The sequence below is a fragment of the Musca autumnalis genome, unplaced genomic scaffold (assembly GCF_047663935.1).
Source record: "Musca autumnalis isolate F117 unplaced genomic scaffold, ASM4766393v1 scaffold_1, whole genome shotgun sequence".
Lineage (NCBI taxonomy): Eukaryota > Metazoa > Arthropoda > Insecta > Diptera > Muscidae > Musca > Musca autumnalis.
Window position 1 is genome coordinate 132632779 of NW_027411644.1, and position 17338 is coordinate 132650116.

The 17338-nt window shown below is 36.4% G+C and overlaps 1 protein-coding gene across 2 annotated transcripts in view; it reads right to left on the bottom strand.

Annotated features, from left to right (window-relative positions):
• Window positions 1–7209, bottom strand: part of LOC141386463 (uncharacterized) — a 64349-nt gene extending 57140 nt beyond the window's left edge. The window contains exon 1 of one of the 2 annotated variants that reach the window (XR_012408385.1): window positions 7126–7209. The gene's annotated coding sequence lies outside the window, so the exon portion shown is untranslated. The remainder of the gene's footprint in view (window positions 1–7125) is intronic. The other variant, XM_073954985.1, reaches the window with a different exon arrangement.
• Between the last annotated feature and the right edge of the window lie 10129 nt (window positions 7210–17338).

Genomic DNA, 17338 nt, shown 5'->3' on the forward strand with positions numbered 1-17338 from the left:
AAACTAGAATTTTATTAATTTGGCAACCATTAGATATACAGTCAGGGACAAAAGTTTACATACACCCCCTAAATCCCGGGTATTAGGGTTAGTAGTGATTTTTATGAAATTCCAAGTATGCAGTTTTATTTCGTCTGACTAATAAACAATATTTAATAGAACAAAAATATATTCCATAATACAAATAACGGTAAATTTTACAAAAACCTAAAAATTATGGGGACAAAAGTTTACATACACCCCAAGGAAATGTGCGTATTGCCGTGCAATTTATGGAATTAACAGCAAAATTTATACATTTTATTGTTTTGGCGAATGCTTCTGGGTGTCTGAGATATATTTTAGAGAAAAGAAAATAATTTTTGGGGGTCAAATGCCGTTATTTAAGGTCAAACTTCTTGTATAGCTTGTTAAAGCTGACCTTGCTTTATTCTTTGCGTTTTTAGGTAATGCACTTTAAAAAAACCACAAAGAGTTGAAGAAAGCTCTTGGAAGCAATTAAACCAAACTCTCTTTCAATTCCCTGAAGATGATTGGAGATTCCAATCGAAATATTGGATAATAAAAACAAAATTGAAATAAACAACTAGTTTTATTTAAAAAAGCCTGTAGCCGAACGATACCTAAAAAACAAAAACCACAAAATTAGTGTCAGATTACAAAATGTGAGACCCTAGAAAGCTTTGGAGTTGTTCTTGTGCAAAATATAAATTCTTGGACGTCGATAAATGCCCGCTTTTCATCAGATTTCTCAGGAAGTTAATAGATTCCTCGGAATTCTTGGTGCAAATTACATATAGAAGGCCTTGAATTGCCTTGTAATATGGTCTGATACAATCCTCTGGCATCAATTAACTCAGAAATGTACAATTATACGAAACTTTTCGTCCCTATAGTGACGGTAATGATCATAATACGAAAACGACGTTGTTCACAGTACAAATTTCATGCTTTTTTGGTAGTGCTTACATTTTGATGCTTTGGAAGCTTCGGGAACAGGTTTGTAACAGAATATTTCACATTTCTGATTCAATTGATGTCAGAGGATTGTATCAGACCATATTACAAGGCAATTCAAGGCCTTCTATATGTGATTTGCACCAAGAATTCCGCGGAATCTATTAACTTCCTGAGAAATCTGATGAAAAGCGGGCATTTATCGACGTCCAAAAAGCAATATTTTGCACAAGAACAACTCCAAAGCTTTCTGGGGTCTCAAAATTTGCAATCTGACACTACTTTTGTGGTTTTTTTAAAGTGCATTACCTAAAAACGCAAAGAATTAAGCAAAGGTCGGCTTTAACAAGCTATACAAGAAGTTTGACCTTAAATAACGGCATTTGACCCCCAAAAATTATTTTCTTTTCTCTAAAATATATCTCAAACACCCAGAGGCATTCGCCAAAACAATAAAATGTATAAATTTTGCTGTTAATTCCATAAATTGCACGGCAATACGCATATTTCCTTGGGGTGTATGTAAACTTTTGTCCCCATCATTTTTAGGTTTTTGTAAAATTTACCGTTATTTGTTTTATGGAATGTACTTGTGTTCTATTAAATGTTGTTTATTATTGAGAAGAAATAAAACTGCATACTTGGAATTTCATAAAAATCACTACTAGCCCTAATACCCGAGATTTAGGGGGTGTATGTAAACTTTTGTCCCTGACTGTATACGTATAGAGTTATGGTTCATTTTCAAGCAAGGATCTAACTAATCTCTTGAAAACATGACGTTCTATGTGGTAATCTATATGGTTTGCAATGGAGTTAAATAAACAAAGACATCGCGTTAACGGCTCATTCTCCCATAAATAGTTATATGAAAAGATATATTAAATAATTGATGTTCTCTTAAAAATCGATTTGGAACGTGCAAAGGTGAAAAAGACAAAAGCTCAGAGCAATCAATGTTTGAATCAATTAGACGGCTGACTTCATAAATGCAGTTTTTACATTGCAGATATTGACAAAATCGTAAAAAGACGAATCAAATATGATTGGCAACACTGACGTTGCCAAAAAAGAGACATGTCATTTTGCTGCATTTATGAACGCACACGTTGCTTTACTATGTTTCCTTTTTGTAAAATTCGGTTTTAACAAAGAATTAAATATTTGGGTTATTATTGAATAGCACTTTCGAATTGAGTGCCAATAATCTTGATTCATATTGTACATTTATAAACAATTATATTAAGAAAAGGAGGCGTCGCCGTAAATTAGCATGTTTACGAAACACTTTATTTGTCTTTGCTAAATGGAATTGTTGGGTCAATTTGCTTAATTTCCCTCACTTATCACTAGATTATATATAAAAATCACATATAAAAATTTTAACAATTTTTGAAAATAATGCATTATATTAAATAATTACCACAAATCCGCCATTTCTAATTGTTTCTTATGTATTTTTCTTGTTTTCTTCGCAAATATCAGTTCGCATAACAGTACTAAAGAAATGAAAATTATTGTGCAGTCCAAGTGGTAAAACTGCAAAAAATTGTCAATTACTGCGCAATGTGACGTGTCGCGCGACATTTATGAAGTCGCGACGATGTCAATGAAAAGACATGCTGCATTTATGAAGTCGCGACGATGTCAAAAAAAGACATGCTGCATTTATGAAGTCGCGACGATGTCATTTGACGCATCACACTGCATTTATGAAGTCAGCCGACCTTTTATAAAAACAATACCTTGCAGCTTCCTCCTCTGATATAGTTGCTGAAAACCAGGGCATCGTTCAATATAGTGAGGCATATTATAGCCAACCTTTTATAAAAACAATACCTTGCAGCTTCCCCCTCTGATATACAGTCCGATCATGAATGTAAACTCCCCGTGAGTTTTGTCTCTCTGCCGTTGCAACTAAAAGTAGAGAGTGAGCAAACTCACGGGGAGTTGATATTCATGATCGGACTGATAGTTGCTGAAAACCAGGGCATCGTTCAATATAGTGAGGCATATTATCATGGTTATATGTCGTTCTTAAAGCAAATCTTGTGAAGCGTTTCTGAATTCTTTCAATTGTTTATTCCTTCATTGTAAGGATCCCAAATTATGGAAAAAATATTCAATATGTGGTCTAACCAGACTCTCAAATAGTATTTTTAGTGTATTTGTTGGGAACTCCTTAGAGTTCCGTTTAACCCACTTAAAACCCACTGTTCGTTTAAATGCCAGGGCAAAATGTGCACAAAAATGCAGGTAAAAACAGTTAGATACGTGTTTAATTGCGGGGATTTTTGTATTTTCTCATTGTTTGCTCATATGTCTGTCCTTCCCCATTCATAAATTGACATTTGAGCTGCGTAGTTTTTCGCGGTTCGGTCACAAAAATAACCTTTTCGTGAAGTGATTTTTGATTTTCTTACAATGGTAAAAACACATAAGTAGATAAGTTACACTTATACAACGCAGAGATTAGTTAGAAAGATGTGAAAGTATTATTCTAAAAACATAAATTCTGAATACAAAGCATACAATACAAAGCAAGAATTATTCTGTATTACACTGCAAAGTTAGCTGTCCGTTTAAACGGACAGTGGCAAAATCCCCTACCGTAAATTTGTATGGGAAATTGGTGTTTTTTACTATTATGGATAAAGTAAACATACCGTTCTTTAGAGCGTACGATGGAAAATATTTTATAAAATGAAGAAGATAGAGAATATGTTTAAAAATATAAAACAGTTGGCTTTGTGCGTACGACTAAAAATGAAGTTTACTTTTTACGTATTTGTAAAAAACACCAATTTCCCATACAAATTTACGCTAGTGGATTTTGGCACTGTCCGTTTTAACGGACACCCGATTTCGGAAAAACTATAAGTTTTATGAAAAAATTTATTTTTTAAAAAATCCACCAAGTGTGGATGAACAAAAACGTGGAACTGGTATTTTTAGCTTTGAAAAGTAAGTATGAAGTGTGATTTGTCAGTTGTTCTTTTAAGTGAATTTTCTTTAATATTTTTTTTGTAATGGAGGCAAGCAATAGAAAATTTAATAAAGGGTGTTTTTTAAGCTAGATAGAACTTTAATTTGTAAAAAGTAACACAAAAAATTAAATTTTGATGAAACTTTGTTTTTATTTGTTTCAGTATACTCTGACAAATCATCATGATTAGACTCACGCTTGAACAACGCTACGAAATTATCCAAATTTACTTTGAAAATCAGTCGTCGATTCGCTCTAGAGCAGTTGGCAAATGACCCGTTTTTTTATCGCAAAATTGTGTTCAGCGATGAGGCGCATTTTTGGCTTAACGGGTTTGTTAATAAGCAAAATTGCCGCATATGGAGTGAGACCAATTCACAAGAGACCCTACAGACTCCATTACATCCAGAAAAATGCACCGTATGGTGCGGTTTTCACGCTGGTGGCATCATCGGACCTTATTTCTTCAAAAATGAGGCCGGAGCTCGCGTTACGATCAATGGAGATCGTTACCGCACCATGATCAATGATTTTTTGTTTGAAAATATGGATGACATTGATCCGGAGGAGATGTGGTTTCAACAGGATGGCGCTGCGTGCCATACGGCGAACGCAACCATCGACTTATTGAAATCAATATTTGGCGATAAGTTGATTTCGAGAAGTGGACCTGTCAATTGGCCTCCAAGGTCGTGCGATTTGACACCTCTCGATTATTTCCTGTGGGGCTACGTGAAGTCACTGGTTTATGCTGATAAACCAGCAACAATTGATGTCTTGGAGGCCAGCATTGTTCGTGTTATTCGTGACATACGGCCAGCAGTGCTCGAAAAAGTGGCCAAAAATTGGACGTCCAGAATGCACTTCGTCAAGAACAGCCGCGGTGCCCATATGCCCGAAATCATTTTCAAATGTTAATGTCACGTATTGATCTTTCGAATAAAAAAAAATTTTGATTACAATTTAATTTTTTGTGTTATTTTTTACAATTTCAAGTTCTATCGGGCTTAAAAAACATCCTTTACTAATAGAGTTGTATAGTTCATGAACTAACTAGTTCAATTGAACGATTCATTAAAAAGAGCGTTTGAACTAGATCAGTCGATGTAGTTCATTATAGAACTAGAATCAGGGTAACCCATGGCGGAATAAAAAGGTGTAACGCCAAAAACAGCTGATCATCATAATAGTTGTCAAAATGCATAATTGCGAAAAAATCTCATACAAAATGTAAACAAGCAATTCACATCAAATCATCATTGTGACCAAATTTGACGGTTGGTATGATTTGATGTAACACCTTCTTATTCCACCATGGAGTAACCGTACGATCAACGAATAAATGATCAGTGTTCGGAAACAAACAGTACCTTATCATAAGGTAACGTACATGTTACACAAACACTAAAAAAATTATAAAGTTTAAAAATCCATTTTAGTGTTTATGTACGTGTACCCAACGAGATTTGAAAAGTTCGTCAAACACACATGTTTGGTACGCAACCTTCATCGTAATGTAACAACCACGTACCTAACCGAAATGGTTGCGTAAAGCAGCGCGTACATTAAAAAACCACGTCGAGTACATCATAATGTACCTTTAGAAAGAAAGGGTTGGTAGGGTACACTTACATTTGTTTGGTTAATAAGGTATTAAAAATATTAAGTTCAATTTTTGTGGAATATATACAAATGAAATACAAGTAAATATAAATGAATATGTATCTTCAATTAATTAGGACTATAAATGTCATTATTTAAATGTCATAAATACATATGCAAGAAGTTAGTAATGCCTAAACAAAACGCTCTCATCGAATATCTAAAATCTTGACAATTTACAACAGGTTTGCTATAAGGCTGTAGGTTATGGAGGTGTTTTTTTTATTATTAAAAATCGTATCATTTGTATTGTAAAAACAATATTTTAGCAAAGTCAAGAAAGCATCAATCAACGGGTTTCATTGATTACTTTTCATTGATGCTTTGAAATGTTACATTAATAGAATGAAATGTTTCATTCATGCTATGAAACCTTACGTTACCTAAAATTTAATGATTTTTGGTTTCATTGCATAAATGAAACGGATTTCATTGATTTAACCCAGATATGCCGTACTACACCTATTATTTGCAGGTTTCTGCGCTTGTTTTACGTTTAATTTTCTAATGAACTTGATAAGGCGCTACAGAACATAACGGTGAACAAAGCGTACTTAGATAAGTTTTGTCTAGAGTAATTGCTTGTGCATATTACTTGTGTTTAAGTTAGAATTGATTCTACAACTTTTAGTTGGCCCTATGAATCGCATAGGCATGTTCGTTGAAATCTCCTCATTCCCATTTATTACACCCGTGTAATAGTATGAGACATTTCGACGAATATTCACGTGACAACCGCCCTCTTCAAGCATCCATGCAGATGTCAACACAAAACATAACATAAATAAACAAAAGAAAACAAGGAGAGCGATCGACCGCTTGAATCGCAAGCTCAAGAACCGCGCTTTATCGTAAGCCTTTGTACATATCGTTGTACTTAATTCTTAAAGGTAATATTGTTTACCAATAATAAACACCGGCAGTTGAGCCAAACCCTTTACTAAAAACTATTGTGTTGTTATTTTATTTCTATTTCTTTTTAAATCCACGGCCACTCGTACGCATTGGGCGTACCGGCTCCATTGGGGGGTCATTGCAACACTTGTTCCCCCCAAGTCCCTATAGTGCGGACTAAACATTTGATCCAATCGAGCCGGATATTCCAGTTGGCATAATTTTGGAATTAAAATACAGTGCACAACATAATTGCAGCTTTCAACTACCATCGGTACGTATAGTGCAAAGTGAGCAATATATAAAAACAAGTGTTCGTTCGTTTGTGACCATCTCGTTTTGCAACGTCACATATTCCCTTTTTTGTTAATCGGTCAAAGTCCAAATCGTAGACAGACATACGGGAATAACGAAATCAAAACAAAAATAATAAATAATTGCTTCTAAATACTTCGGTTTAATTTTTGTTTATTTTCCTCTAAATTGTCGTTTACCTGCTTCTTATTGTTGTTGCAAAGGGTGTAGAAAATATTCCCTAAAATATTTCTAATTTGCATTGATTTCGCTTTTTAGTTAGTTTAGTTATGGTAGAATTTAAAACAATTTTTATTGGTAAAATCACTCACGGGGAAGAGACTAGGACGGTATTAACAGCGGGGGAAATAAACAAATTTATTTGAATTATAAAATGGTTGTTTGCAGCGGCTGCCCACCATGCGAACCTCAGAAAATTATGAACTGAGGAAGTAAAAGGTGTTGCCATCTCAATTAAATTTTAGAACTGTGTTCAGTAAGGAGATGGGTTACCAAATGTATCAACACTGAATAAGTAGCCATTTCAAGAGCTAGTGGTAACGCCATTGCAATATTTATACCAAATATTGGAAAATTAAGGAAAATGGTGACGAATTCGGGGTGGTATAAAAGACAAGAAGAGGGAAAATTGCAATTTAGTTTTGCTGAGATAACCGCTAAAAGCGTAACCCTCGAAAACAGATACAGATTTCAGAAAAACACAAATAGAGGTGATAGCCAGAAAGTGTAACGTTTTATTAAATTAAACATATGCCTGTGAACGTACATATAAAAAGTGAGCACAGACTTGAATTGACAGTGATAAATAATAAAATCTAATGGTGTTTTGTTTCTTAAGGTTCCCAACAAAATTTGATATATTCACTGGTCTCCAAGAACGCCCAAGTGGGGACCAGTTATTCTTTCTGGTTGTGCTGCCGTGGTTGTGAGCCTCTTAACTTCAATTTGGATTTGTGTTTATTTGCGGCCAGATATCTATTGGTTGAGCCAGATCGTTTATTTGTGCCAGCAGACAGCTGTTTTATTTTGTTTGAGCCTGAAGCCTGTTTTTGTAATATTGGTTGGTGGTAGATTTGTTCGAACTGGTGCCGATCGAAACAAAATCGTGCTATTGGGGGTTTGTGAAGTCCTTGTAGCCAATCCGTCATTCTCCACATAAAAAGCCAATAAGACAGGTAATCTGTGTTTGTGCCATTTTATTGTTTGTGCCAAATCCAAAGGCAGCGGTTATCCAACGAATATCTGTAAAACAGCAAAACGAAAAAGAGAAAAAAAAACGTTAATCTTTATATATTATGGCAAATTCTTTTTTTATTAAACTAAACTCAAAATTACTTCATTTTAAATTAATTTATATTTGAGCCAGTAGGCCAACCATACATATTAAATTCGATGCAAACTTAACATTTTGATATAAAATAACTAACTATTTAATAATTTTATGTTGTGTTGTCTATTATAATCATAATTTTTGTGAGGATATTTTAACGCCAGCCTTATACTTGAAAATTTTATAGGGAAAACTAGAGAGTATTATTCAACTACAGCGAATTTGGTTATAGGCCATTATAAGAGAGCTCCTTTATAATAGGCAGGAAAGAGTTTGAGTGTCTGATGAGTGCAGGCGAGAAACTTTAGGTTTCCCAAAGAAAACAATATTTTCATTATATTCTCTTGATTTTTTTTTCTGGTGTTAGGATATTCATTATTGTTTTATTGCTTAGACGAATTTAAAATCCTAGCTTTAAGCCATTTTATATTCATAAATAAAAATTATGTTGTGAATTTGTTAAAATAGAACAAATTATGTGTGGATTTGTGTTAGATAAGGGGAGTTCCGGAAGGTGATGAGGTGAGTTGGTGTGTTTGTGGGGTTTCCACAAAAAATGAAATAAAGAGGATTTTGGAAACCATGGAAGGGAGGGCTAAATGTGGGAGTAGGAAACCAATACTTCCTGATCAAAGCAGGGTTTTGTGTGTTGTAACGTTTGTATATGTTTGATAGTCTAAATGTAATGTTTTAATTCGTGTTCGCCCCTGATGGGCTAGAGAAGAGGACGGGTTGAGGACCGTAGCCCCGAGACCGCAAAGCTGGCCGAAGGTCCCCTCTAGCGCCGCCTTAAAGGGAGTCGTAACAGATGGCGCCCAAAATAAAAAGAAAAGTTCTTATAGAACAAATATCATTGTGCAATACCACCAATGTGCAATAAAATAGACCATAGGGAAACAATAGTTGTAAGTTATTATAGCGATATCCATCAGCCTGGCTGATATTGAGCCGCGTTTTTTATGGAAAACGCGAATGTGTGCAATATTAGTTTAGGATAGCATAGGATATTTTGTGTAATAACTTCTATTTACAAGCAGTCAGTGCAATAACTTGTTCGTGTTGTGTGTAACAATGTTTGTATTGTTGATGACCAGTTTTTATGTTAGTTTTTTTTGTTTGCGCAAGGTAAAGTAGATTAAATAGTCATTTTCGGGTAAGGAATGATGCGACACTCATCTGGATTCGAAGCGATCAGATGCTAGTTGCACATTCTATTTGTGAGATCTTTTTTATAAAATTAGAAAATTGCCACAGAGACCAACTCGAAAGAAAGATAATTTAGTACACTTTTTTGTTAGCTCTATGTGTACCTGCTTTGATCACCTTAAGGGCATTTTGTTATGAATATTGAAATAAAAAAAACACACACCTCAAATAACCCACCTAAAGGAAGAACCCTAATCGTGATAATAGAAAGTTCAGTAAATTTGTTCTGATTCTCATTTTGTGTAGTATTGATTGATGTATATGTATACTTTTTATTTATTTATTGATTTTATTTTATTTTTTTATTGATTTTATTTTTGCTATTTATTGATTTAGACCGATTATTATTGACAATTTGATATACTGTTTTGTGAAGATTTAGTTGCTTTTTTTTCTATCGTAACTTGGCCACGAATGTCGGAAGAGAGTACTTCCGAAACGAGGGACCGAAGTAAAAGGAACCGCACTGCATCGTTTGATGTGAGCCGGATTTCGATCCAAACATTACCAAAATATAGGAAGAAAAACAGTAGTGACAGAATGATGAATTCAGCCCCAGAAATGGACCCTTCAATAATTGATATGTCCAAAACGATTAATTCCAATTCCAATAGAACTTCTAATGTGAACCCTCAAGAAGTAAATATGAACCTTAACGGTACTAACAATACTAATAACTATTCCCCAGCGGCTGATAATGTTAACAATAGCTCAATAGATTTCCGACCTTTAGTACAAGAATACATGGGAAGCGAAATGAAAAAAGTTTACGACGCAATTGGAAAACTAGGAGATTTGGTAAAGAGTATAACTTTGGCAAATAATGTCTCTCAATCCCATGCAAATAATATGCCTCCAAATTTCCCAATTCCGCCCCCAACTATCGATCCAAATAGACCACCAGTAATTCCACCCACCAATACGATGGGAACAGCTAACAATAATTTCGATCGCGTTAGTAAGGTGGAAAAATTCAAACTAAAGTTCGATGGGAATCAAAATGGAATGTCAGTCGAAGATTTTGTATTTAGGTTAGAATATCTGAAAAACCAATATCGGGTAACATGGGACGAAATATATGCCGAATTCCAAACACTATTATCAGGAGGAGCATATGAATGGTTTTGGCTCCAGATAAAAACAGGTGTTGTGAGAGACTGGCCTACATTGAAAGATGCCTTATTTAGGAGATACAGTACAACCCGTTCCAATTTTGAAGTTATGAGTGAAATTGTCGAAAGAAAGCTCAAGCCAGGGGAGGACATAGACAGTTTTTTCCAGGCCATAAACATGTTAAGGGCAAAACTAGTTCAACCTATATCGGAAGGGGAATTAATCCAAATAGTTAAGAGAAATTTGAGGGGTGAGATTTTCCGTATGGTGTATCCCATGTATGTGTCAAGCATGGAACACTTGCGCATGGAATGCATCCAGGCAGAAAAGACATGTGGAAAGCGTGATATAAGACCTGTTCCGATAACTCAGAATCGAAACCTCAAAGTGAGTGAAATAAATAACGAGGCATATGGATATGATTACGGTCAACCAAATGAGGTTCCTGAAGTTTCAGAAGTAAACATGTCCCAGATTTGTTGGAACGATTTATGGACTGCTTATCCACACAAAGATCCTTGTTCTGCTACAGGTGTGGCCAACCAAACACCGTAGCACCAAGGTGTCTAAAATGTCAATCGGAAAACTTGAGGAAGAACATGACGTCAGCGGAGAAGTCGTGTTCGACAAACAAGCCCGCAGAGCCAAATCGACAACAATAATAAACACTACAAACTACCCGTCAATTCGTCACTATCTTCCTATAGAAATCAGAAAAACCAATTATGAGATAACAAGGAAAAGAATATTTGATGTAGAAGAATGTCAATCTGCAAGAGATGAGGATTTGGAGACTATTAATACAATTATCAATATGAAGAGTCCAAAACCAATTATGAATGAAAAAAAATATGCCCGGATATTAATGTTGAGAGAAAGAAAAAAGGAAAACAAAAAGGTGAAGAAAATGTTAGTGGAATCAGTCAGAAAATATAATGAAACTTCAGACCCTAGGCCCTATGCAATAATAAACATCAAAGGGAACGAAATAAAAGGTTTATTGGAGTCTGGAGCGACCGTTTCCGTTTTGGGTAAAGGTTGTAGAGAGGTTTTAGAAGAACTGGATATCGGACCCGAATCATTTAATACTATTGTAAGAACGGCGTCCGGACAACTACATCGCATTTTGGGTAAAGTCCGATTGCAATTGAATTATAAGGACATGGAAAAAGAAATTTGCTTTTATTTATGCCCAGACCTAGAGCAAGCTTTATACCTAGGTATAGACTTCTGGAAAGCATTTAAATTAGCTCCAGACGTCATCAAGGTTAATGAGATAGATATCGAAAAAATTTGTGCGAAATTCGAAGAAGATAAGGATTTTAAAAAAGAAATGCATATATTGTCTGAAGAACAACAGCAGAAATTGCAACAAGTAATAGACTCGTTTCCATCTTTTGAAAAAGAAGGGCTAGGTCATACGACATTAGAAAAACATACGATAAAGTTGGTAGAGGGCACGAATCCGATAAAGGACAGACATTACCCGATATCGCCGGCCATGCAAACGATAGTATATGAGGAAATCGATAAGATGTTAGAGCTAAAGGTTATTGAAGAAAGTGAAAGCCCCTGGAACAACAGAATTGCCATCGTGAAGAAACCGGGGAAGAACCGATTCTGCTTAGATGCACGGAAGTTAAATGCTGTAACAATAAAAGATGCATATCCGTTGCAGAATATTGATGGCATACTAAGCAGAATTGACCAAACTGTTTATATAAGTAGTGTTGATCTCAAACATGCATTCTGGCAGGTAGAGTTGGACGAAGAGTCGAGGCCATATACCGCTTTTACGGTACCCGGCCGTCCACTCTATCACTTCAGAATGATGCCCTTTGGGCTTTGTAACGCTGCTCAACGTCTATGTCGCCTCATGGACAAGGTGATACCTGCAAGACTAAAGTCCAACGTCTTTATATATTTAGACGATTTATTGGTGATTTCAGAAGTTTTTGAGACCCACTTAAAACTGTTGACACAGGTGGCGGAAGCTTTGAGACACGCTAATTTAACAATCGGTCTCTAAAAGAGCAATTTCTGTTTCAAAGAACTTAAGTATTTAGGATTTATCATAGGTGGGGGTGTACTGAAGACCGATCCAGAAAAAGTAATGGCCATTAGGAAGTTGAAAACACCGAAAACGCCAAGAGAAGTTCGAAGCTTTTTAGGTACTGCCGGCTGGTATCGCCGCTTTATCAAAAACTTCGCAACTATCTCAGCACCCCTTACCGAAACCCTGAAGAAAAGTCCTAAATTTACAATGACAGAAAAAGCTAAGGAGGCGTTTGAAAATCTCAAAGTAGCCTTAACCACAGCCCCGGTATTGCAGCATCCAGACTTCACAAGACCATTTTGTATTCAGTGTGATGCCTCCGAGTATGGGATAGGCGCTGTCCTATTCCAGAAGGGTGAGAATGGCGAGGAATACCCGATAGGCTTTTACTCCCAGAAACTAAACAGTTGCCAGCGAAATTACAGTGTTACGGAGAAAGAATGCTTGGCGGCCGTTATGGCTGTAAAACGATTTAGACCCTATGTGGAGCTAATGAAGTTTACAGTCATAACGGACCATGCCAGCTTAAAGTGGCTTATGGGAGTAAAAGACCTAAGTGGGAGACTCGCACGATGGTCACTGGCGCTCCAAGGATACGATTTCGATATAGAACATCGAAAGGGTAAAGACAATGTCGTGGCGGACATGTTGTCCCGTCTCGAGGTAGTGGAAAATATTGAGGTGGTAGATAATCTATTTGATTTCGAAACCACAGAGTTTGAGAGTCAAGAGTACAAAGCACTTCTAGAAACACTTCAACAAAATCTAGCTAAATTGCCTGATATAAAAATAGAAAACGAGTTAATATTTAAACGGACAAGAACTGATATTGACTTAGAACTGGAGGAAGAAATGCCATGGAAACTGTGGATCCCTGAGTCTCTAACATATCTACTCATAGAAAAGGCCCATAATGAGGTAACGAGTGCTCATGGGGGTATAGCAAAAACGCTACACCGGCTTAAACCGTTTTACTATTGGCCGAAAATGGCCCAACAGGTTAAACAATATATCAATAACTGCCAAATTTGTAAGGAAACGAAGCCAGTAAATCGGAACATGCAACCGACCATAGGAAATGAAGTGATTACGGAACGACCATTCCAAAAGTTGTACATGGACTTCTTAGGAAAATATCCACGGTCGAAAAGTGGCAACACTCACATATTTATTGTAGTGGACCATTTCACTAAATTCGTTTTCCTAAAAGCCATGAAGGAAGCTACCACAAATAACGTTGTCCAATTTTTAGTAGAAGAGATTTTCAGGAAATTTGGTGTTCCAGAAACCATTCACACTGATAATGGGGCTCAATTTGTGGGAAGAGGTTTCAAAGAGATGATAGAGTTGTACAAGATTAATCATATAAAAACAGCACCGTACTCCCCACAATCAAATGCGTCCGAAAGAGTCAACCAATCGGTTTTAGCGGCTATTCGGGCCTATTTGTCAGAAGATCACCGAGAGTGGGACGTGTATTTGACTGAAATAGAATGTGCCTTAAGATCCTCCGTGCATGCAGCTACGGGGGTTACGCCCTTTTTTGCACTGTTCGGATACGAAATGTATACGAACGGAAGCGCGTACAAATTAGCGAGACAGTTGCAGTCAATATGTGATCATAAGATCAATGAACTAGATAGGAAGGAAAGATTGGAGATAATCCGACAAAAAATTGCTAGTAATTTACATGAAGCGTATGAAAAAAGCGCAAAACGGTATAACCAACGCGCCCGTGCTATAAAATTTATACCGGGACAAGAGGTCTATCGTAGGAACCACATATTAAGCGACTTTGGGAAAAATCTAAATGCGAAATTCTGTCGCAAGTACCTTAAATGCCGGATAGTCAAGCCGGTGGGAAATAATATATATGAAATTGAAGACCTACAAGGGAACCCTTTAGGAAATTGTCACGTTAAGGACCTGAAGATGTAGCACTTCGAGTGAACATTTGATATATTATGGCAAAGTCATAAACAAATGGGTGATTGTGTTGTGCTAACCTCGCTACGACTAAGAGTCATGTAGTTCGGATCTGGTCCCCACAAATGGCCGCCCATTATAGGTTGCGAGTCGGAACGGTGCCATCAGCGAACCGGTAGGGCTAAACCAATGAGGTAGATGCCAAGTTAGCGTTAAATCACAGTATGGTTATGACTGGTACATATAATAATGTTGGATGTCCACCAGAAGTGTTGCCTCAGTACCTTGAACGTCGAACAAAAATCGATAAAGAATTCACTCAAACGAAGTCTAGGTGGTTCGAAGATTCCACTATAAAGTTTTGAAATAAACAGAACAAATGCTTCTAATTCCTCATTTCACAAAAAACGTCACCACTTATAATACACCTAAGAGGTGTTAGTTATGTTAAATTGAGTCTCTATGGACAAAGACATAGATGTACTAAGTATGCATAGGTATACAAATATAGTACTATTTGTATGAAATGGCATTGTATTTAAAAAACAAAATAGTGTAATTAGCAGAAGACTTGATAATCGTGTGGGGGGTGGAAAACCTAGTGTCGTTGGGTTTCACAAACTAGCCAATACTAGCAAGATCAGTGGTAAATTTTTTATAGACATGTAAAAGTAAATTTGGATTTATGATCCACGAAACAAAATTCGGTTATACCGAGTACTCAAAAATAACCAATCAAGTTCAGAAGGGTGCCAAATTTACCCGGTAGGCACAAGGGGAAATCCCTATGGAAATTTAAAGAACGATTGGAATACATGAAATAGCATGTTTCCACATAAAATAGTCTCAAGGAGTTCTAATAGAAACTGCAAATTATTTAATGATGATGATAATAAATCCATTCATTTTACAATCTCGCATTTTTTTGTGTCCAGTAATGTGTTACAGATCAGTTGCATCAAAAACAAGGAAATTGGGTAAATGAGAATTTACGCTAAATAATTCTATAAGCAAGATGCGATAAGTCAATCTAAATTGTATAGCAGAAAATGTCTGTGCGTTTGCCACACCCTCAACATAAAGAAAAATAAAAAAAAAACACTGATAAACTGTCTGTTCGGAAATTCCCACAACCACAATGATATGACCTAACCCCCATACCGTACAGGTTGGTGATGATACACACAATATAATTACCATTGCAAAGACTTACCCTCTAATGATATCCACTCAGGTGTATAGTTGTCCCCACAGTAGTAGTATGGACGATAAAAATAGAACGACACAATCATGATTTTTTTTCAAAGAGGTCACGGTGCACCTTGTGACTAAGTATCCGTTGAATTATCTCATGACACTAGAAGGACAAAGGTAAATAGATATTAGGAGAGGAATGGGCAAATGAAAATCCAATTACACTCACGACACATTATACTAAAATAGTTGTCACCACTCTGATGCTATTGAAAAAAATCGTTGGATGAAAGACACTTATATTTGTAAGTGTTACGAGAATGAACATTAATCCAAACACATCTTTGTGCATCGAGTTTTCCATTTCTTTGCTCTGTGGGGCATTTCGGAGGCAAGCAGAAAATCTCTAAACCTGCAATTGATTCACACCGTGGATTACTACAGGTGGCCGCTTTGTCTTTCTGCTTCGGACGTGTTGCATATGGCGTTCAAATGTTGCCTATAAAATAGAAAACAAAAGTCAGTTGGGAAAGAACAAGATGAAGCCTACTTTAAAGGATGTTAAATATGTTGTTATTACATACACTTGATTCTAATATAGCACTCAGAGAGGGCAAAATGTAGGGCAAACGAAATGTCGCTGTCTGTACCATTGTGGCCCTACGGGTTAGAAATAAATATCACAATTGTCATAAACAAAAGCTTCATAGAATTTCACCTTGCGAATGCATAACTCTGATACATTGAATTTTTACAATGATCCAATAAGTGCAACTGTGGGAGAATGGCTTTTACGCTATTAGGCACTTTCGAATTCATCATTATTTTCTTTCGGGGGTGCTGATGAAATTTAAGCTTAATCATCGTTTTATCCATCACCGGTCGAACCATTATCAATATGTAGAGAGGCAAATTTTTGTTTTCAATTGGCCATAAGTCAATCCACAGTCCTTCAATATCTCCGTTTCAATTGTGACAAAGGATTTCCGGTGTATCATCAACGTCAATGTTCTAGGGACCTGCGAAAAGCTATCGTTGGGACGACACTGACGGAGAAGAGTATATTTCATCCAATTCATCTTAGCAATCATCCAAATTGATTGTTTTCATGGGAACTACCTGCAATTATATTCGGTAGTTGTGTTAGTTGCAGCGGCAAATAAATAGGGAAACGGCAAGATCCAATGATGAACGAGACAAGTAGTACAGGCCTCTCAGTTTGATGTTCCAAATGTGATTTTGTTTATGGCTGCCTTTGTCAGCGGTAATTCATTCAGCTTTAAGAGCTTGAGCGCTGGTTTGTACTCTGGTGCCGAAAGACTAACAGACTGTGTGCTTCCTGGTAGTTCCTCATTATTCTCTGAAAAAAATAATTGTTAATGTCAGTTAGTTGTGATTGGGGCAAAACAAATGTTTACTACCTTTCCGCAGTAAGACGATTTGATTGAGGTTTCTTATTTTTCATTGGCCCCGTTCCAGTGTAAATGGGGGACAAGCACCATACTCATTCAAAACATCGGCAGTTGCCACAAATGACTAGACATCATCGATCAAGTCGGTTTCCTTGTGTTCGCCAGGAATGACACCAAAGCCCCAAACGTAACCGTTTATCATATGAGGTGTTTTTTTTAGCTGAATTGGGATTGCGGGCAGCTATGATTGAATTGTGATAGTCTGGTAGACTCCCGCAAATGGATTG